Here is a 22,238-nt window from a genome sequence, read left to right as displayed (position 1 = left end):
ACATCAACCGTCAGCTCACCAAACACCTGGAGAGAAACAACCTGCCCGACATCTTTCAATCTGGTTCACTGCCACAGACGACATCTGTACCTTCCTCGACAGGGGAGAATCAGCGCACCTGATCCTCCTCGACCTCTCAGCGGCTTTTGACACCTTATTCCACCACTCACTCATCAAGAGACTTCATCACATCGGGATACAGGGTGATGCCCTCAGATGGATGGCATCATTCCTCACAAGAAGAACCCAAATATCTGGTTGCCACCCTTTGTCTCAGAACCAAGGAACTCCATCTGCTGTTTCCCTCAAGTTTCATCTCTCAGCCCCAGTCTCTTCAACACATACATGACGCCCCTGGCCGACCCCATCAGAGCCTACATCTTCAACATCATATCCTGTGCTGACGACACTAAGCTCATCCTCTCGCTCTCAGCAGACCCCTCCACCACGAGGACCAACTTCCACAACTGCATGACAAACATCACCGACAGGATGAAGACCATCTGTCTGAACTCAACACTGACAAGACCATTGCTGATCTTTGGGGAAAACGCCTCCCTGTGGAATTACATCTATTGACACTCAGAACTCACACCTACTCCCACCCCAACAGACAACGCCTGCAATCTTGCTATCATAATGGACAGCAAACTCACCATGAAATGACAGATCAATGCATTTTCCGCCACATGCTTCCACACTCTCCAAATGTTCTGAAGGATCATCAAATGGCTCCCCATCATTACCAGGAAAACCGTCACTCAAGCCTTAGTCATTAGCCAGCTGCAGTGTTGTAATGCATGCAAGAACCTCGTCCAACTCACGAAGAGACTCCAGACGATACAGAACTCAGTGGCCAGACTCATTCTTAGCCTGCCTAAACAGACCCACATCACCCCCACCTCAGGAACTTCCACTGGCTCCCCGTCCAGAAAAGATGCCAACTCAAGATGCTGACACATGCACACACAGTCCTCAATGAATAAGGACCAGCATACATCAACCACTGCTTGAACTTCCACCAACCCTCCAGAGACCTTTGCTCCACCTCCCTTGCACAGACACCACACATCTTCTGAAGCTTCAGTGGAGGCTCTTCCTTTTCCTACCTCACTGACAAGTCCAGGAACGACCTTCCCCTCCGCTTCCGGTCAGCACCCTTTCTGGCGGAATTAAGGAGGATACTCAAGACCTGGCTTTTTTAACTGAGCACAGCACCTTAATGCCAGGATACCCTTGCGGGTGATTAGCCGCACTCTACAAATACATATTGACTGATTGATTTACAACGCTACATTAGGCTAAATTCGCTATTCTAAGTGATTCGCCCATTAAATATCAATACCCTGGGCTGTGATATTTACCAGGTGGAGAATTACAGCATCTTTGTAGTTTCCTCTCTGTGAATGTAGGATGGCATGGTAATATTGCATCTTTTCTTGTCGTCAGGATCACAAGCCCAGAATGTTACAGTTATGTTTTGCTCACAAATTAAGCTAGATGTCACCGGGCGAAAATCATGCAGCCAAAAACCTACTGATGCAGTAATTACCACGAAATTCAGAATTTAGGTTCGGCAGAAACCGCTGTATCTACCTCAGTTAAACTGGTGTTGAATTGAGGACGAAGGAGTTAATCAATAAATTTTTCTTCAACAGTGCTTCTGTCAGACTGAAGGTGGCGGCGATGTGAAGGGAATTGCGAATGAAGGGGTATGGAGAAGCAATGTAGGAGCTCGAAAAGCAGAAACGAACTATCAGGCAGATACACAAACACAAGAGATTTGGGAGAGAAGTAGAGTGAGAGAAGTGGTGTGCTGCAAAGAAAGGTCAAAGCTGTTTTGAAGAAGACCGCAATATAGCATTGGGGGGACACACAAACCTGAAGTACTTAGGAACAAAGCTATATGGGCTCCCAACAACATTTACACCTCCTCTATCTATATTATCTATCCTACACCTGCATAGACACCCAAACCACACCCTACAACCTACATCACCACCATTATCATGCACTTCCACTTACACAACCACATATGTCCTACTGTACAAACAACTCCCTAAGCTCAACCGGGCATATTCAAAGGTAAATATAAACATGTATGTTTACTCATTTGCATATTTACTAGCACATCTCCACACTTTTTTGCTATTCACCATTTCGAAGTGTAGACCTAGGCGCAGACTTAAATGTCTCCGTGTATACATGTGTGTGTGCGTGTTTGTTTGAAATGTCAAAGTAATGTAATTCATTTAACATTAGTCTGATCTACGTTGTCCGGTAGACATGGTACTTGGCCTTGTGATAAGTTGGCCCAGGTCATTTCATGACTGCTGGCTAGAACACAAAAGATTTGGCAATGCAGCTCTTGAGTGAAACTGGCACTGACTCTGGAATAGTTATGTGGAAAAATAAACACAAGAGACATGGACTGCTAGTTATAAAAAGTTCAAGGTATCTAATGTTTTAAATGAACAGGAAGAGCAGGTGGCGATGAGAGGAAAAATAACTAAGTAGTGTAGCCCTGCTTTGCAGAGGTGTGTTAGTTGTTGTAAATCTGCCCCCAAGGGTCTTTCTTTAGCCATTGAGCAATGTTAAGAGTCATTGAGGACCTCCTGGAACTGGTTCATCAACTGCTCACACTATTGGGACAGGCATGAACACTAGGCAGTCAAAACATGTGGTTGAATAGCCCCTCCAGCTTCCAATAGTTACCACAGACCTGTACTGTCTGGGTTTTGATTACTAGCCTTAGGATCAACTTGTGAAGAAATACATTGTTCACCTCCTGTCAGCCTTGGACACAAACTTTGCAATAACTAAATACCAATCGATCTCATGGTTTGGTTACTTCCTTATCCAGTTCTGTCTAGATATTGAATTCTGTATCAAACTCACTCCCAGGCTTCCCAAGCGGTGGCCTTTTATGGCACATCCTCAACCATGTCAACTCCTACGCCTTTACTGACGCGGTGTCTGCCATCGGATTGTACCCTCATTGCCCCACATTTAGAGAATCACCATCCTCTTCTCTGATCCTGTAGCAATCCTCACCTAACAGAAGCATATCTGTGCCAACCAATAGTTTACAAATAACTTCTGTTTGCTACAACTGGGCTTATCCCTCAAGCCAATAACACTATAAGTAGAGTCACCTGTGTACTGGACACCATTTGACAAAGATTACTTCTAATCTGCAGTTTCATAAATTTATATTTCCTAAAAAAGCTTTCCAGTAATGTTGGAAAAATTGCCGAACACATCTGCTAGAACTCTTAGCTTAATGCAGTCCATTAAAGGTGCTGTAAACGGATACTGTTTCCATTCAAAAAGATTAGACTGGATAAAGTGGCAACAGTACGAAGAATGGACCTCACATGCTATTTCAAAGTCCTATGAAACCATCCATGAGCAAGCTATCATTTTAGAAATGGAAGTGATCGACCATCCATTTGTTTGCTCAAAAGTCTCACACAGAATGAATAAAATATTAAAAAGATATGATCTGATTGCTGCCTCCCACTGATGTGAGCAGCACAAGGGCAACCAGGTTGGGCCTTCCCTTCCTTGCAGCTCTCATTACCACATCTGACTCCATAAATACGCGGACCAGCATAACATAAAGCACACCACGAGTTTTCCCATCGTGAAAAACCGTACACCCAGAAGACCTTCATATCTATAGCCCTGACACATCTGTTTTTATTCTGTAAAATGTTATGATTTCTTGCGCAAAAAGTATTTTAAACCACTTTTAAAATCCAACTTTTCCCCAGCTTTTTACATCCGTAGCTATTACCTAATCATGCGGTGATTCTGGTGGTCACTTCCTATTTAAAAGGAGCTCTATATTGGAATAAAATTATGAACGGCTAATTTACAATGATTTGATAGATAGGTTGGCCAGTTTTCCTCTAAATTGTACCTACTGCCTACTGAATGTGTGATCTGAGCCCAATACAGTGGCATGTATGTTTTAATGTTTTTAATGTATTTATGTGGTTCTTAGGCTTTTATCTTTTACGATTATGATGCACAATCGAATAAAGGTGTATTAGCTACCTTCCTATAGGCCTTTCTCCAGGACCCTTGTGTAGGTTTTCAAATCTAGTGCTTTGCCTGACCCTCTTCCAATGTAGAAACAAATGGGCTCCTATCACTTAGGATTGTCAGCTCTGAAACCATGATCAGGAACCTAAACAGCTGCTTACATCCAGACAACAGGTTCATGCCTGATCAAATCTGAGGAACAATTTCATGCATAGTGTGTATGCCAAGTGCTAACTTGAATCAGTGTCTTTCATGGTTTCGGGCTAGTTCCTGTCATAAATACTTGAAGAGTTTCATAAGCACTCAAGTTGCTTTTCACAGGAACTTTAAAGATATGTGCTGCATTTGGCAGGAAATGTAGCAGCCTTTGTTAGCATCTCTAAAGTAAACAACAGAACAAAACACAATAAAATACTCTAAGCCACAATACAGCACAATTAAAACACAATAGGTCTCAACACAAAAGCCAAAACGTGAACGCAACCCCAGTGCAGCAGAACAGTAACACATTGCAATAATGCTGCACTAAAGCATAGCAGTACAAAAAAATTACACATTACCACCAGAACAAAACAGCCCAAAACAAATCCACATATGCATTCTTGTCATGTTACCACATCCAGCAACCTCTTTCTTATTTGATGATAAATGGTTTTTGCACCAATCACTGCCTTACCACCAAGTATACGAAATAGCACCAGTCAAAAATGTTTTGTTATTGACACTCAGTCTCTGTATTCTTGGCTTTAAAGCCTTAGAACGAAATATCAACAATTACAAGAGGTATTTACCCCCTTTTTCCAGAGCAAAGCCTTGGTAGTCTTTCTCATCCTAAGGTCCCCAGCTACAGCGACATTTCAAAGTGTGCATGTCACTTTGTTTGACCTAAGTTCTATTAGGTCTGCTCTCAAAAATTTGAATTGTACTGGGTCGCAATCCGACCTGGCTCATGAAGGATATAATCATAATCAGAAATGTCCTGTGGAACACTTTTCCTGATGGTAGCTGCACACAATTAATTATAGGCACCTTGATTTAAACAACATTGTTAATTGTAGTAATTAATATAAATAACAGACCTCCACAATATGAAATAATTCGTTTTTATTTGTTTTTTACATCTTGTAGGCAAAACACATATATAAATAGTGTAATCTCATAAAGTGCAGGCGATGCAGTAAAAGTGAGATGCACATATTATTATATACAGTTATATAGCAGCAGTAAACAAATAATCTCTTTTCTTCTTCACATACAGGTGTAATTCTGTTTGCAATCACAGTTCATCTAAATACAAATCTCATCAATTTATGACCAGGGAAATAATTTTGACGTCTCGACCCTTAGGTTATTTGGAAGGTCTCATAAGGACCAGTCGTTTTGAGAGTGTCATTTCACCACAGAGAACTTTCTGATTCTGATTAGGCCTCATGCTTTTTTCCTTAGGCTGACACTCTCATAACAACTGGTCCTGATGAGACCCTTCAAATAACCTCAAGATAAAAAACTTCAATTTTATGTCCCTGAATTACACCTAATTGTGAAGACGACCAGGGATCGTTTGTTTATTACCTACTTGATGTCAAAAAACAGATACAAAAAATTGCAATTTTATTGTGGTGGCCTATTATTTGTATTAATTACTACAATGAATAATGTTGCTTCAGTCAAGGTGCCTTTAATTGATTGTGTGTAGGTACCACCAGGAAAAGAGTCCCATGGGACATTTGGGATCATCAGTATAGTCATGCACTGGTCCCCGTGGCCTTGCAGGGTTAGTCTTTGTGATTATAGTAGTGAGAATGAGGCAGGTCGTAAATTGTGACTCACGGCCATTGGAGGCCATCACAGAGATGATGGCCGTTTTTGTGATTGCCTTTCAATAAAGTAAACTTTTTTTTAAATGCAGCTTTTTTCACAGCCCGTTTTCTTGGGAACGGGGCTTTGTTTAAAAAGCATAGTGTACTTTGTTCGTTTAACCCGTTCCATGCTCGCCTCGGCCAACGGCCAATATGAGCACTACCTCGCTAATGCTGTGCACGTCCGTTGGCCGACGCAGCCCCGCCCACTCATTAGAACTCCAGCAATGCAGCGGAATTTGCGCAGCAATTAAGGAGTTAAGAGTTGGCATTGGGCCCGTGGACCACTGCTTAATCTTCAAAAAAAAAAAATTTACATTCATAAAGGTGATGTGGTCCTAACATCACCACCACCTTTGAGGTTTCAGTAAAATATCAATGTTTTAAGATTGGATTTCTGTCACAAAACATTGATGCATTACATTACATTGAATATCTATTTATAATTGTGAAGGCACCCCAACAACATGTCTCTTCTGGATACCGAAACCGTTTTCCATCCGCAGTCCCATTTTAGGAGTTAGAAAAACAGCTTCAACTGCTAAAACAGGATTAGAACATCAGAAAGTGCATGTAACTGTCACAACTGCCAAATTAGAGCATTTGTGACCGTTAAAATGCTTTGTACATCTGGCACTAACTTCGTATACAGCTGTGGACGGCATGCTTGGAAATATCCATCTGAAAGAATATGTGAAATATATGTGATGTGAATAAATATTTTGTCATCTTAACCCCTTCCATGCTGATGACGTCCGCCGGCCGTCATGCATCACGGTGGGCATGTGCTGATGACGGCTGGGGGCCATCATGATCCCTCCCACTCTTAAAAACGGCCGCACAGGCGCAGAATCGCGGCCGCACCCAAGGGGGTTAAGCATGGTAATATTGTCTGGGCAAAGATTTCACTTAATCAGCAGCAGTTTAACTACCAAATACAGAAATAAGCAACTGAAAGATGACCAGTTAACCTTTGCGAAGGGCCTTCCCACTGCATGCAAACAGATGTTGTCATATTTTTACTAACTTTGATCAGTTTGAGCTAGAAACAAAAAAAAATTGGTAAACGTTTGCAGATTACGCAGCAGATGATGGGTTATGTGGCAAATGCGGCAAAATCATAATTATGCAACAAAAAGAACACGGCTACAGAATCACATTCTTTCAATAGTCCTTATCATATCCCAGTCACTCATCTGGTAATTTTCATTTACAATCAGCAGATTATTTTGATACTATGATTTACTTGCAGAGTGGAAAAATAGGGGGGTGGCCAGTACTCGAGTTAACCAATATTATTTCTCTCCTCACCATTTTGAACACATTTATGAATGTATTAAGAGCGATGCAGTGGTAATAACTGGAGCCATCCCAGTAATTCCAGTAATTCTTGCCGATGGATCAGCAATGTTTGGTTGCTGGTTATTCCATAAATTACCTCACCCAGTACTAAATACAGCGACAAGGGCTTTGTATAATGTTATTAGTAACTGGGATCTTTATCCTGTATTTATCAGCCAAGTTCCTAATCAGGGCTTCAATCTTAAAACCAACTTCACTACCATGAGGCATTGCAACAATTGTAGTGTTATGGTGCTCTGCAATGTGAGCAGGAATTTGCTTCAGTATTGGAGAAGGATCCGAGGGTGTCATTTACCACTTTCTGCGTACACTTTACCGCCACACACAACTTGTAGTCCATGCTCGAGAAGGCCTACTGTGATGTGGAACCATCCTCTAATGAACATTCATGAGCCGGGCATGACACTGGTGATGTCTACAGTTTGTAACCTTGAATAAGAATAGCAGAAATTCTCTTATAGGCAAGCGTCAAATCCTCCTGCCATGTAGCCAAGTATCACAGGGAACAAAATAATCAAACATGTGCTGCATAATCGATTTTTGGTGCTTCCAAATAGTATTAGGAGGCCCATAGGAATGAATGCGAAGTTATTCTCAATTTGCAATTCGCAATTTGAGAATCGCAAATTGAGAATAATTTCAAGGGTGCAGGGGTGTCCAAAGGACACCCTGTTGCACCCCTGAAATAAGCATGGGTGCACATGTGGCACACATACATGCCCTAAGGGCATGTATGTGCGTCACATGGCACTTTGAAAAATGCAAAAATTTGCATTTTTCAAGGAATTCGCAAATTATCACCAACTTGAAGTTGGTGGTAATTTGCGATTCCGTAAGGACTATTTGCATTTTTTTTTGCTTCATACATTGCAATTAAGGAATCGCAAAATTTGCGATTCCTTAAATGCAATTGCAAAATAAGGAATCGCAAATTTTGCGATTCCTTGTTTTGCACCAGATTTACCTTTATACATACCATTTGGTAAATTCGCATTCGCAAACGCCGAAATCCTACGAATTTCGGTGTTTGCGAATGCGAATTTGCTTGATACATATATATACTTTACCACGGTAAACAAATACAAAGTATGCAGACGCACATACGCATTGCAATGGTGCTGAAGAAGGCTTTTAAGAAATATAGACCAGAGACAACAAATTTCACAAAACCATAATGTTAGAAAGGAATAAGATTATTTTTCTGATGCATGCAGACTGATTCACTCAGGCTTAAGGAACGGTGACCCCTTCAGAAGTGAACTAACCCCAATTTGTTTTCTGTGACCCCATTATGCTCGGTTCCCAGAACAATTTGAGTTCTTCGCTGTTTGTTTTGCCTGTCAGCTTTCACTTTGTAGCTTTGACAGCTAACGTGTTTTCGTTGTAATACTTAACATATACACTTTCCTTGCTTCTCTCCGTGTTTATCTTAATTTTGGCAAATTGCTAATGGTTATGTGCAATGTGCCTGTATTTGTATGCTTTGACTCCAAAAGTAGTAGACAGTTGTTTCAGATGCAGGCTGTCGGCTTCCAGAAAACTCGGCGGAAACATTTGTTTTCTTCTAAGCTATAATTGTTCATGTAATTGTATTGACTGTTTATCTATACAAGTGTAATGTTACCACGTTGTAAATAATGGCACTGTGCTGAATTGGTAAGTAAAGAACTTTATTCTACATGTACAAGTACAGAGGAGCGCCGGCCGGAGCTTCCGATCACTCTCCGCTCTTCGCGCGCTCTGCCTAAGCTGCGCGCGCAGCTTCTCTCATGGCCATCGCACGTCACGCCTACGTGACGTGCAACAACTAGAATGCGTATGCTACATATCTCCCCCTTTTTATTAAACAAGAAGAGTCACTTACAGTTCATTGTCCAATTCAAAATCTCGGTATCTGGAAGGTCTTACCACCTGCCTTCCACTCCTTGTGACCCTGACTGGGTTCTCCATTGACTCTTGACTCTGAGTCTCAGGGTTTACTGTCCCTTCGTTCTCAACTCTTCCTCCTTGCGTGCTTCTCTCCAGCCTGTCCCATTCCAATCCTTGACTTCCAATTTCTCCTTCTTCTCCACTTTCCATTCCCGCTCTATCTCCAACTTGCTGTTCCGCGGCTGCTTGATTCTCCTCCACTTCGGGGCCTTCCTTGTCTTCCCAGTCAGCGCTCTGTTGTTCCCAGCCCAAAACTTTATTGCACCTGGCCATGCGGTCTTGGGACCACACGTTCCCGTCGCTTAGTAAGGCAGCCCGGTCGTACACTTCTACCACTTGCAACGGCTTGCTGTACTTGCTGTCTCCCTTCTTCTGCAGGGTGGCCAATCTTACTCTTACCCACTCTCCTTGCTCCAGACCGGTGCCTTTGACATTCCTTCGTTTGTTGTAGTGGTTGCTGTAAATTGTCTGTGCTTTCTCCAGGTTGGCCCGCACCACTGCGGGGGACCATTCACTGGTGATGAGCTTTTCCTTCCAAATTCTGTTGTCGTGGGTAAAGGGTTCACGTCCTCTCAGTATTTGGAATGGACTATACCCCGTTCCAGTAGGGGTTATTCTGTAGGCCCATACCATGTTCTCTAGCGCCTTCTCCCAGTTCTGTTCACTTGAGATGGCCGCTTGTATGGCTCCCATCACTACCCTGTTAAATCTCTCCACTAAACCGTTCCCGGCCGGATGGTAGATTGAGGTGTGTTTGACAGTGACGCCATTTCTGTGCATGAACTTGTTCCACTTTTCTGACGTGAACTGGGGCCCATTGTCACTCAAGATCGATTTAGGTATTCCTTCCCTCTCAGACAGAAACTTAAGGATGTTCTCCGTGTCCATGGCTTCATCTACTCTCAATTCTGGCCACTTTGAATATCGGTCCATGAGCACACACACGTATTTCTGTGTGCCTTGGTCGTCTAGGACCGGTCCCAAAATGTCTATGGATAGTTCTTCCCACGGATTTGAAGGGGGGTCAAACTTTCCTATCGCTGGCCTCAAAGGTTTTAATGTCTTGTCCGCCCGTTGACATTGGGGACACTCTCTGACATGCCTTTCAGCCCTTATGTCCATGCCTGGCCACCAGTAATTCTGTTTGGCGCGTGCCTTGAGTTTCCCTATGCCCAGGTGTCCCTCATGTAGCAAGCCCATTAGTTTTGAGGTGAGGGTCCTTGGGGGAATCACCTTATCCCCTCTGTATGTGAAGATCCCTTTGTCTCCTATCGACAGTTCTTCCCACACTTCGAAGTACGGCTTGAGATTTGCTCTCACGTTCCTTTTATCCGGCCATCCTTGTACGATGTACCCCTTCACTTCCTTTATGTCAGTGTCTTCTTCATATGACTCTGTCCATTCTTGTAGACTGATCAGTTTCTCTTGGTCCTCTATTAGAGCTACCAAATCCCCACTGCCGGCAGGGTCTTCCTCTCCTGGCTCCATGGCGGCTGCCCTGCTCAGATAGTCCGCTACTCGGTTCCGGCTCCCAGGAATGTACTCGACATCATACCTGAACTCGAGCAACTTTAGAGACATCTTGGATATCCGAGGGGTGGCACTGGCATGTCCACTCGACGTCAGCACCTTCACCAACGGTTTGTGGTCTGTTCTGAGTAGGAAGCGTGTTCCCCACAGAAATTGCCGGAATCTCATCATGGCCCATACGACCGCCAGCATTTCTTTCTCGATCACGCTGTATTTGCTCTCTGTATCTGTCAGTGCTCTGGATGCAAAGCTGATGGTCTCCATCTCCCCTCTGCCTCTGTCTTGCATGAGTACAGCACCCAGGCCTTTGTCACTGGCATCTGTCGTCAGTATAGTGGTGCCTTGTGGGTCGTACCCCTTGAGGGGAACGGTTCCGGTAACATCCCTTTTGATCAATTCGAACTCTGCTTGGGCTTCCGGTGTCCATTGGAACACTGTGCTGTCTCTGGTCAACAGCCTCAAATTGTGGGTCTTGGAAGCGAAGTGTACCACAAACTTGCTGTAGTACTCCGCCATCCCCAGGAACGACCTGACCTCTTCCTTGTTCCTGGGCGGCGGAGCTTCAGCGATGGCTTTGACATTTTCCGATTTGGGGGTAATGCCCTGTCGTCCGATCTCGTGACCTAGGTACGTCACCGACTGCAGTCCCAACCGACACTTCGACCACTCCGCCGTGAGACCTTTGTTCTCTAATGTTTTCAACACCTTTCCCAGCTTCTGGTCATGATCTTGCTGGTCTCGCCCCATCACCAAGATGTCATCCTGGAAATACTGGACATCCTTGCAGTCTCTGAACAGTTGGTGCATCATTTTCTGGAAAACAGCGGCTGCTGAGGCCAGCCCAAAAGGCATCCGACAAAATTGGTAACACCCAAACGGGGTGATGAAGGATGTGAGCCGTTTGCTGTCCGGGTGCAGTGCAATTTGGTGATAGGCCGAGGTCAAGTCGATAGTGGAGTACCACTGCACCCCCCTGGTCTTGGTCAACATTTCCTCGATTCTGGGGAGGGGAAATTTCTCCACAACGATATTCTTATTCAGTTCTCGCAGGTCCACGCAGAGCCGGACCTTCCCATTTGGCTTCATTACGACCACCAGGGGCGCCAACCATTCTGCACATGTTATCGGCTCGATTATTCCTTTCTTTTCCAACTCTTGGAGTTCAGTTTGGACTGCTTCTCTCACCGCAATCGGCACATTCCTCACCTTGTGGGCTACCGGAATGGCCCCTTCCTTGAGCACGATCCTGTGTTGGAAGTTTTCCATCCGTCCCACTGTGCCACCAAATACCTTCGGGAAGTTCTCCTTCCATTTGTTCATGTTCGGCCATTCTTCTTGCTCAGTAAGTAAAATCTGCTCTTTCCCTCCTGGATCCAGTTTAATTCCTAGGTCCCCCTGGTAGCCATCCCAGGACCGAGGGTCCCTTTTCTGCAATGTACAGCTTGCACCATGCTGACCGGCCCCTGAATTCGAACAGTAGGCGGCGGAACCCCAACATTGGAATGCGGTCCCCATTGTAAGTGACCGGTCTGATATCTAGCTTTTCCAACTCCGGTCCCAACTTGGGTCTGAATGTTTCTTCCCATACCGCCTGTTGGATGATGGTGAAGGGGGATCCTGTGTCCGCCACCACGGTGATGGTGATTCCTCCCATTGACATGTCCAGGATGGGTTTTGTGGATTTCCTCCCTTCTATGCTCATCACTTGGTCGTATATGCACAGGACCGTGATCACCTCTTCTTCTGCCACTTCTTCCAGATCTTCTTCACCTTGCTCAACACATTTCACAGTTTCCTTCGAATGTTTCTTCCTACACACCTTTTCATAGTGGCCCAGGATACCACAGTGTAGGCACTTGTCTCTGAACGCGGGGCATCTTCTGTCACGGGCATCGTGGGACCAACTGCCGCATCTGTAGCACGATTTCTTGCTGTCGCTCCCTGGTTGTTTCCCTTGCCACCTGCTCGTTCCTTTGGCTGCTGAGTCTTTTCCTCTTTGGTCCTTACGGTGGTCTCCTTCTTGTATCCTGTTCACAATTGTCGGAGTGACCACATCGTTCTTGGTTGCTGCCGCACACCTCCTAGCAAGCTCGGCCCTTTTTACGATGACCATAACTTCTTTGAGCGTGGTGTCGCCACTCGCCCACAGCTTGTCTTGGACCTGTGTACTCGTAGTGTGCATCACGATCTGGTCCTTTATGAATTCATCCTCCCACAGTGCGTATTTACACGGGGCTGCTAGTTTCCTTAAGGCCCCTACATATTCTTCTATGGTTTCTCCAGCCCGTTGTTTCCTTTGCTGGAAGTTGAACCTGTCCACAGACACACATATGGTGGGGCGGTACCTCTCATCCAGGTCTTCTACTGCATGGGCATATACATCCGTATCGGTGTCCTCTCTCTTCTTGGGCACCAGACTCTTGTAAATCCTGAGACCCTCTGGTCCCAGGTTCAGCAGCAAGATTCGTTTCTTCCTTTGGGGGGTGAACTTCTCTTCATTTTCGTCCTCCAGGACCCCAATGAAATTGTCAATATATTCCTTCCAATCCTCCCACTTCATCAGGGGTTCACCAGGTTTCGGTAGGAATTGCACCGGTGCGATTGCATAGCCTGCCGGTGTGCTCATCTTCACCTCCCTGCTCTCTGTCGCCTTGACGGCCTTGCTGGTGGGGCTCCCTGGGGTGCTGTCTTTTACTTCTGTATCGGCGTCCTCCTGGGGACTCCTAGTGCTAGTCCCCCCTTCTTCCCCCTTGGCAGCCAGCGCTGTTCCTACCTTCTGCGGTGTGAATGGAAGGTATTTGCGGTGATCGGTCTTCTGTGGTTTGCAGTGCTGCCTCTCTGGCCACTGCGCCGCCCCTCTGGTTGCTGTGGCACTGCCACGCTCCACTGCCTGTCCTTCTTGGTGGGTGCAGCTTCGCCCCCTTGTGCTCACCACTCACCGGCCCAGTAGCGCCGCTCTGTGCTGTGTCCCCCCGTGGCCTGGGGTCGCCTGCTTTGCTGCAGCCCACGTGGAGGTGGTGGTTCGATTTTTTTTTATTTTTTTATTTTTTTTTTCTTCTCCTTGTGGGTGCCGGTGGATGCCTCCCGTCCTCGTCGCCACTGTAATGTTACCACGTTGTAAATAATGGCACTGTGCTGAATTGGTAAGTAAAGAACTTTATTCTACATGTACAAGTACAGAGGAGCGCCGGCCGGAGCTTCCGATCACTCTCCGCTCTTCGCGCGCTCTGCCTAAGCTGCGCGCGCAGCTTCTCTCATGGCCATCGCACGTCACGCCTACGTGACGTGCAACAACTAGAATGCGTATGCTACAACAAGCAAGTTGTTTTTGATCAAACTAGGAAGAGGCAGCAAAGCTATCAGCTACTCTGCCGTATGTAAAATCTTCACAGTTGTGCCTCAGAAACCTATAAGTGGTAGAACTTTGTCATCAGTCACTGCAAATGATTGAACCTGTGAACTTTTAGAGGCCTAATAGACCTTGGCATGCTGAGAACTATGTTTTTGGTGTAAATGTGTGTGGAGAAAGGGCAAGTGGTTTGAAAATGCAAATCAGATACGATAATATAGGTGGAATTAAGGTCAAATTAAGAAGGGGCTTATGAAGCAGGTGCAAAATATTAAAACACATACAGACAATAGTAAGTCAATTGCCAATCACCAATGTTACATCCACATTTACTCCAGTAGTTCTACGAACCAAAAAGGTTCAAATGTACTTCATCTCAGCCGTGGAGTAAGTCGCACACCAAGGGCCAGATGTATCATTCTTTCTCGCAGCACGGCGCAGCAAGACACCTTGCTCCGCTGCGCTACGTTGTAGGGAAAGGGCAGAAGTGCACTACATTTACAATTATATGGCACATTCCTGTCCTTTCCTAGTGCTGGTACACTTTTGGCTGGCTAGCGCCAAAGCAGGCACCCTTGCGTCATGTTGCAAGGATGCCCGAGTTGTAGTCAGGATTATTTATGTGTAGGAAGGCGCACCTTCCTGTTTTGTGTTACAAGGGCCACGCACAACCTTGATGAATCTGCCCCCAAGTTTGGCAAAGAACTGGTACTAAAAAGCACTCTCATTCAAATCAGTAGAGGCAGGGAATAACACTAACATAAAATATGGAAAAATAAGCAAATCAAGGGAACATATTTTTACCTGTCAATAAAAGATGTTTTACATTTAAAAAGCAATAAAATATAACACAGACGCACAACCATAAATATAGCAACATTGAGTACTGAGTGCATGTTGCGAAATGGCTTTATTCACAATCACTACACCTGCTATTGTGATGGGGGAATGAACAGTCGTGACATCTCTGCTCTCTTCAACAGTTTAAATATCAACCAGTCTGCTCAATTAAGGCACTCAATAAACCATGTTTTTATCATATCAGCAAATATATTTGTTGCCTTGCCTCTCATTTAGTTAAATAATGTAATTTGAGATGTAATCCGTGATGTCATCAGTGATGTCACTGACCATGTCGTGAGTGATGTAATATGTGAGGTCATATGCAGTGCATGGCTGGGGGTGCAAGTTATAGTTAACTCAGTAAAGTATAACTGATGAATTTTAGAGGTTTCTTAGTGTTTGGTATTTAAACGTTAGTTTTTATCTTATTTTAACACCTAACTATAATGCACCTTTTGTGTTTTTTAGTGAAAATATATCTATTTATATATATATATATATATATATATATATATATATATATATATATATATACCATGTTCAAGATCTTGGTAGTCGAAACACGTTGGTGATAATGTGGTAAAATAAATACATTGACCAAGGCAAACTCCTGGAGTGCGACGTATTAACTTTTTGGGTGAAAAACATATGCAGGGCATGGTTTTTCCTCAAACGGCAGCACCGATCGGGATAGCGCGCTGTGAGTGGAGCCATTTGGTGGTATATATATGTGTGTGTGAGTGTGTGTGTATATATATATATATATATATTACCTACTGGCGGTCGCCAGTAGGTATATATAGTTAGGATTTTTTCTCTATGGGATTTTTGAAAATTCTATGTCAAATAACTTTGGCGTTTGTGGACGGAATTGGCTGAAATTTTCAGGAAAATGGCACATTTTGTTTCTGAGCAGCCCCTGAAAATTGGGGGGGTTCGTCCAGGGGGGGTCGAGAAAAAAGGGGGGTCCCAAAACGTGTTTTTAACATTGAGTTTTCCATAGGGCGGTTGGCCTCACTTTTAGCCCGAACGGCTGAATGGATTTGCACGAAACTTGGCAAAATTGTAGGGACTGGTAGCCCGATGTGCCTTTTGTAGGTCTCAATATATGTGCTACAGTGGATTTTGAGAAATTAACGTTTAAAAAAAGATATATATCTGTAACAGCGGACCGGGCAGCGCTCCAGTACGCGTACTTTTCGCGCAACGGAGCTTTGTGAAGCGAAGCTGATTGGTTCTCCGGCGTCTGTAAACATTCCAAACAGTCCGTAGCGGCCGCCATCTTGTCTCTCGGTAGGATCGAGAGACAAGAGGAGGCCAAAGCGAAGGTGCAAATGACCATAAGGGGGCATAGTAGATCCTCGCTGACCCCCTAGGTTTGATGTGGAGGTTTTAAAAGGGCCCCGCGGGGCAAAAAAAAAAAATAATAATAATAATCGAACGGCTGAATGGATTTGCACGAAACTTGGTAAAATATTAGGGACTGGTAGCCCGATGTGCCTTTGCTAGGTCTCAATATGTGTGCTCCAGTGGATTTTGAGAAATTAACGTTCAAAAAAAGATATATATCTGTAACAGCGCTCCGCTTCGCGTACTTTTTGCGTTACGGAGCTTTGCGAAGCTGATTGGTTCTCCGGCGTCTGTCAACATTCCAAACAGTCCGTAGCGGCCGCCATCTTGTCTCTCGGTAGGATTGAGAGACAAGAGGAGGCCAAAGCGAAGGGGGAAATGACCATAAGGGGGCATAGTAGATCCTTCCTGACATCTTAGGTTTGATGTACCATTTTGCCAAGTTTGGTGTAATTCCGTTCAGCCATTCAAACTGTAGACGTATGTAAATGTCCTATGGAAAATTGCATGGGGAAAACACATTTGAAAGTGTTGAAATTTAGAACCAATTAAAATGTTACTTTGGTTTTGTATTTGTGTGTGATGAAAGTTAATTGGTTATGTATATATGTCAAATGAGAGGAAACCACAGCCATTTTGTGATACTACTGTCTGAGGTACATTTGTGAGGAATTTTTGGTGGTGAATTTCTGGTGTTTGATTTACACAGTACTAACACTTCTCCTACTTTTAAAAAGGTGAGTTGTTAATTTGTAAGGGGAACTATGTTGTACACTTGAAGATAATTTGAAAAATGTTTTCTGTTATTTATTTGCAGTCCTTCTGTTATACTAAATACTTGATAAAGTTAGTTTTATATTATGTATTACTAAAAACGATAAATGAAAGTGATTATTTTTTTCTGCAATTTACAGCAAGCAATTTCAAAATAAAATGGCTCACAATGAAGAGACCGTGGCAATTTCTTTTGAATTGTCCACTACATTGATTGAAATTGAGAGCACCAATAATGAAATATTGTCACAAGGAGGAGATGACTTGTATGATTCCATTAGATTGATTGAAATGGACAGCACCAATAATGAAATATTGTCACAAGGAGATGACTTGAATGATTCCACTACATTGATTGAAATTGAGAGCACCAATAATGAAATATTGTCACAAGGAGGAGATGGCTTGTATGATTCCATTAGATTGATTGAAATGGACAGCACCAATAATGAAATATTGTCACAAGGAGGAGATGACTTGAATGATTCCACTACATTGATTGAAATTGAGAGCACCAATAATGAAATATTGTCACGAGGAGATGACTTGAATGATTCCACTACATTGATTGAAATTGACAGCACCAATAATGAAATATTGTCACAAGGAGGAGATGACTTGAATGATTTTTTTGATCAATCTGTTGATGGCGAATTTATCGAATGTTTGGAGACCATAGAGTTACAAGAATCATCATTGCAGACTTTTCATGAGGAAATTGCTGATGAGGACATGTTACTAGTTCTTTCAAATTTAGAAAATTCTGAAGAATAAATTTATATTTAGAAATCAAAAATTGTTTGAGACATTATTCATTTTTATTTTTAATTTATGAGGTTGTAGCGAAGTGATTGTAGTATAAAATGAGACTTATAGTATAGAGTGCAACATTTTTATGTTACATGGTAAGTTTACTCATATTTACTTCCCTTCTGCCACTATATTATCTCCAATGTGTATTTGACATCTCTTCTTCATCTCCGGCCTCCTTTCTCTCACTGTGTGTCTCCGATGCATCTTATCGCTGCTATTTTGTGTAATTACAGAAGAGAGTAAAATAAAATAGTTCGGAACGTGAAAAGGGGGCAAAGTAGAGTACCCCTCACCCCCTAGGCCTTTTTAGGCGGTCCCAAAAGGATCAGTTTCTGCTTTCCTGAGAGATTATGGTATGAGTTCCATATACCACAATAATTTGCATTACAACATGCAAGATATCTATCTCCTATTACCAACTTTGAGATATTCGCGCTAAGCGCGAATATCTCCAAAAAGTAACACCTGCCCTGAGCAGTTCTTAGCCATGTTATCCAATGGGAGGTGGATAACATGGCTAAGAGCATTAGCTCGGTAATGCATGAATATCGCTGACTTTTTAGCGATATTCATGCATTGCGGCCGTTTATTATCGCATTTGCGATAAACCTTGATAATAGCAAGGTTTATCTTCGATAATTTCTGACGATGCTTAGCGGTAAAAAATTCGTTGCTAAGCATCGTTAGGGATAAATATCGCTTAACTTTGGTAATATGCACCAACGTCTGTTAACGTTCGATTCGAAGGAAATGAGGAAGTGTTGAAAAACATTGTCTGCGCCATCTTGCCTTTTTTGAAATGCCACACTTTTGTCGTGCACGGCAGCCATTTTAGATGCCTTGACCAGACCCACTCTCTGCACGCTGTCGATTCGTAGCATGGCTCCCCACCCTCGCAAGCATCTTCCCCAGGCACTGGTCACCCCCGCTCTCTGTCTTATGCATCGGCAATAAACCTCCCCCCATCTGCGCTGCTCTTCCCTGAAAATCACACTCTGTGCCCGCCCGACACCTCCCTTTCGCCCTATTCACTACCGCACCCTCTGACACTCCTCTTCCTCTGTGTCCGATTGTCCAGGCTATCACCTAGCCCTGCAGATGTAGTTTATGGCCCCAGCTGTAAAGAATCACCCCTCTTCAAAGGAGTTATAGTAGATCAAGGCCCACACCCGATGAGATCCGTCACACCACACGTGTTCCTACTATCTGAAAACCATCCTGTATTGTGATTGGGGAGGGGACCGAGCCTGAAGCGGAAGATTCCAGGAATGACTCTTTGTACATCAAAGTTTTTACAATTATGTGTCACATTAAAAATATATAGCACTCCAACAAAGTAGTAGGAATATAAAACTTTAATAACATATAAATATATACAACAAAACAAAAACAGTAAAAACATTTAAACAACGACGAGACCGTGGCAATTTCTTTTGAATTCCTGATGAGGACATGTTACTAGTTCTTTCAAATTATGAAAATTCAGAAGATGTTGCCTGGGGGTGGGTCGTCAGTAGCAGTCTGTTGTGCGAATAGTTCCAAGGCAGCAGAACGCGCTGAAATCTAGATGGCACGAAAGTGATGTCTAGTAAGTTGCCGCCCAGCAAATAACGGCGTGGGGCGCCGCGGGGGTGAGTGAGTCCAGTAGGCACCACAGCTATTCTTACCGGCATTGCAGAATTACTGCTGGGGACAATGCCTGTGCTGTAGCAGGGTCACAGCAGAAACAAAAAGGATTCTGTTGAAGATGTTGTTGGTTTTCAATTTGAATACAGTTCTGGTGTCAACTGCTATGCTAATGTAGTGGTTAATGTTTTGTTTTCTCTAGAAAATGTAAAAGAGGGGGAGGCAGTCCAAAGTTCCGTTAAAAGGGCAAAGGAAAGGATTGGTGGTTTGAACTATCAGTCAAAAAGGGGAGGGGGTGCAACAATTTTTCCTACCGGGTCACACTGTGCTTTCACCGGAACTGAGGTCTGCAGGATTCTAGTAATTCAAAGTGAGGCTGGCGCCAGCATGGGAGCGCCGACGTCCCGCGGATACAGTTTCGTCACTCCACGGGCGATCATGGCAGTTATTCCCCATCGGGGGTCGGAGACTCCCGCGGCTCCTCTAGAATCTTCAAGGTCGTGGAGGACTACGGTGGTGGAGTCAACCAGTGACCGGGCCATTTCTTTATGCTGGGCCCGCTCTTGCCAGGTCGACCGCCATTTTGAGAGTTCGGTAGCTACTGGCGATCGCGGGGTCAAATGAGCGGACGGGCTCCACCCTGCCGGGCGAGACGTTGCAGCATGGCCACAGTAGAAGAACCCTTTTCCGGGCGCCTGGAGCGCTGAGGGTGCAGCTGGGAAGCCTCCACCTGGGGAGGCGGGAGAGGCCTGTTCGCACCGTCTCTCCCTCCCAGTGCACCCCACGGCGTCTCGCTTGAGATTTGTTATGGCCGGACCAGGCGATGAGGACGAGGGGGGGGGGGGTCGGAGGCATGTGCAAGACATCTCCCCCCAGTGTTGTCGCAGCCATTATTCAAGAAAGAAGAAGTGTCCCGTCCGTCTTCGGGCCGGGCTTCCAGTAGATGTCGGCCGGACGCCCCTGGCTCTGGCCCCATGAACGGGTTTCTTGGTTTATCGGCTGCAGCCGGATCCCGTCGGCCTCGGCCCCCCGACCGTTGGTGGCCGGACCGGAAGAGCATGTGGCGGGACTACCTGAAACTGTCAAGGGCCACCGCGGCCGGACTGGGAGAGAGAGGGGAGGGTCGAGGAGACATCCCCCCCCCTGCAACTGTTCAGCGTTGTAAAGGCAATCCCCTGGCCGGGTCCCGCTGGCCTCGGCCTCTCCTCCGGCTACACCCTACGTTAGGATCTCCTGGCCGAGGCGTGGCAGCAGGACCCGCCTTATATGGGCTGCTCCCGGCTGGGCGTAGCCGCAACCCTGCCCCACCTTGGAAGTTTCCAGAGTGGGGGCGGATGTTCTACTGACTTGCATTTTCCCTAGTCTATCGATTTTTTTGGCGTGGCAGGCGGTGGGACAGCGAGGGGTGATTTGGTTTCTCTTACTGTTTTTCTGGTCTCTCACCACTGGCATATTTTAACGTTTTCTTGTTTCTAGGACATTAATAGGTTTTATCATTACGTTATGTTATCGTTTCTTTGTTCGTTGTTTAATAAAAGTTCATGTTCATCAGTGGCCTACTGATTTTCGTTTTCCTATTCTTTTCTTTCCAGGTTGTTTCATGCTAAAGTTTCTGTTAACAGGATACAGTGATCACTTCGTTATTATTGCATATGTCCTTTTCACTAGGGGTGCTCTCTGGTCGGGCCAGATGACGTATCTCTAGTAAATGGTCCGGGTGAAACAGGTGCATCAATCAGTGGGGAGTAGATAGGCATGACAGATTACAACGGGGGAGAAAGGTCCGCATTACGTACCCGTTCACTATTTGCAAAGATTTTCCTACGTATATTTGCAAACAGGGAATACCTCCAAAAAGAACCAATTCCCAAACAGTCAATGTTTGGGGAAACAATCAATCAATGAGGAACGAAATAGGCATGACGTGTTAAAGGTTTGCGTTACCTACCCTTCACTATCTGCAAAGGGAGAGAGAATATTCCTATTCTTCCTCGTTTGCAGGCAGAGAAGATTCTTAAGAGAACCAACTTCGAACAATTCAATGGTCGATTCAAACAATCAACAAGGGGTACTGTGAACACAAATGAACGCCGCTTATGTACATACACATTGGTATTATCAACAGGTTGTTCCTAATGTTTCTATTTTAGGGAGGTCAAAAAGAGATCCCATTAGTGGCCTACTGATTTTGCTCGATTCCTTTTGTTTTTTTACACGATTTTTCGCTATCTGCAAAGACTAAACAGAGTATTGCGACTCTGTGCTTGTTTTTAAATAGAGAATGAACCAAAGAGAACAATCAATCAAATGGAGAGAGAAGCAGGCACGACGGATTACAACGGGGGCAAAGGCCTGCGTTAACTACCCTTCACTATCTGCAAAGAGAGAGTACTCCTAATAGAAATGAGGGGTGGGGGGCAGCATTCAAAGCAGATCAGTGTGCATAAACACGAAAATGTTTTTACTTACCACGTACTTGACATTCGACAGCTTATGATATTTGCTATTAAAAAACCATTGAAATTCACTGAAAAAACCATAGGTTATAGACCATATATAGTTAGGAATTAGCATTTACAAAACCTTGAAAATTCACTGAAAAAACCATAGGTTATAGACCATATATAGTTAGGAATTAGCATTTAAAAAACCTTATTTTACTCACACAAAACCATTGAAATTCCATATATAGTTAGTTGCACTAACTATATATCGCGCACCCGCAATCCACTGCTGATCATGTCACATATTAC

General features: G+C 44.3%; 1 protein-coding gene across 1 annotated transcript in view; it reads left to right on the top strand.

The window, feature by feature from the left end:
- Window positions 1-22,238, top strand: part of SLC9A9 (solute carrier family 9 member A9) — a 2,762,771-nt gene that overhangs the window by 965,619 nt on the left and 1,774,914 nt on the right. The gene's annotated exons all lie outside the window — the stretch shown is intronic.

The sequence above is a fragment of the Lissotriton helveticus genome, chromosome 11, assembly GCF_964261635.1.
Source record: "Lissotriton helveticus chromosome 11, aLisHel1.1, whole genome shotgun sequence".
Classification (NCBI taxonomy): Eukaryota; Metazoa; Chordata; class Amphibia; order Caudata; family Salamandridae; genus Lissotriton; species Lissotriton helveticus.
Note: the sequence above shows the minus strand (reverse complement) of the source record. Positions and strands in the feature narration are given on the sequence as shown.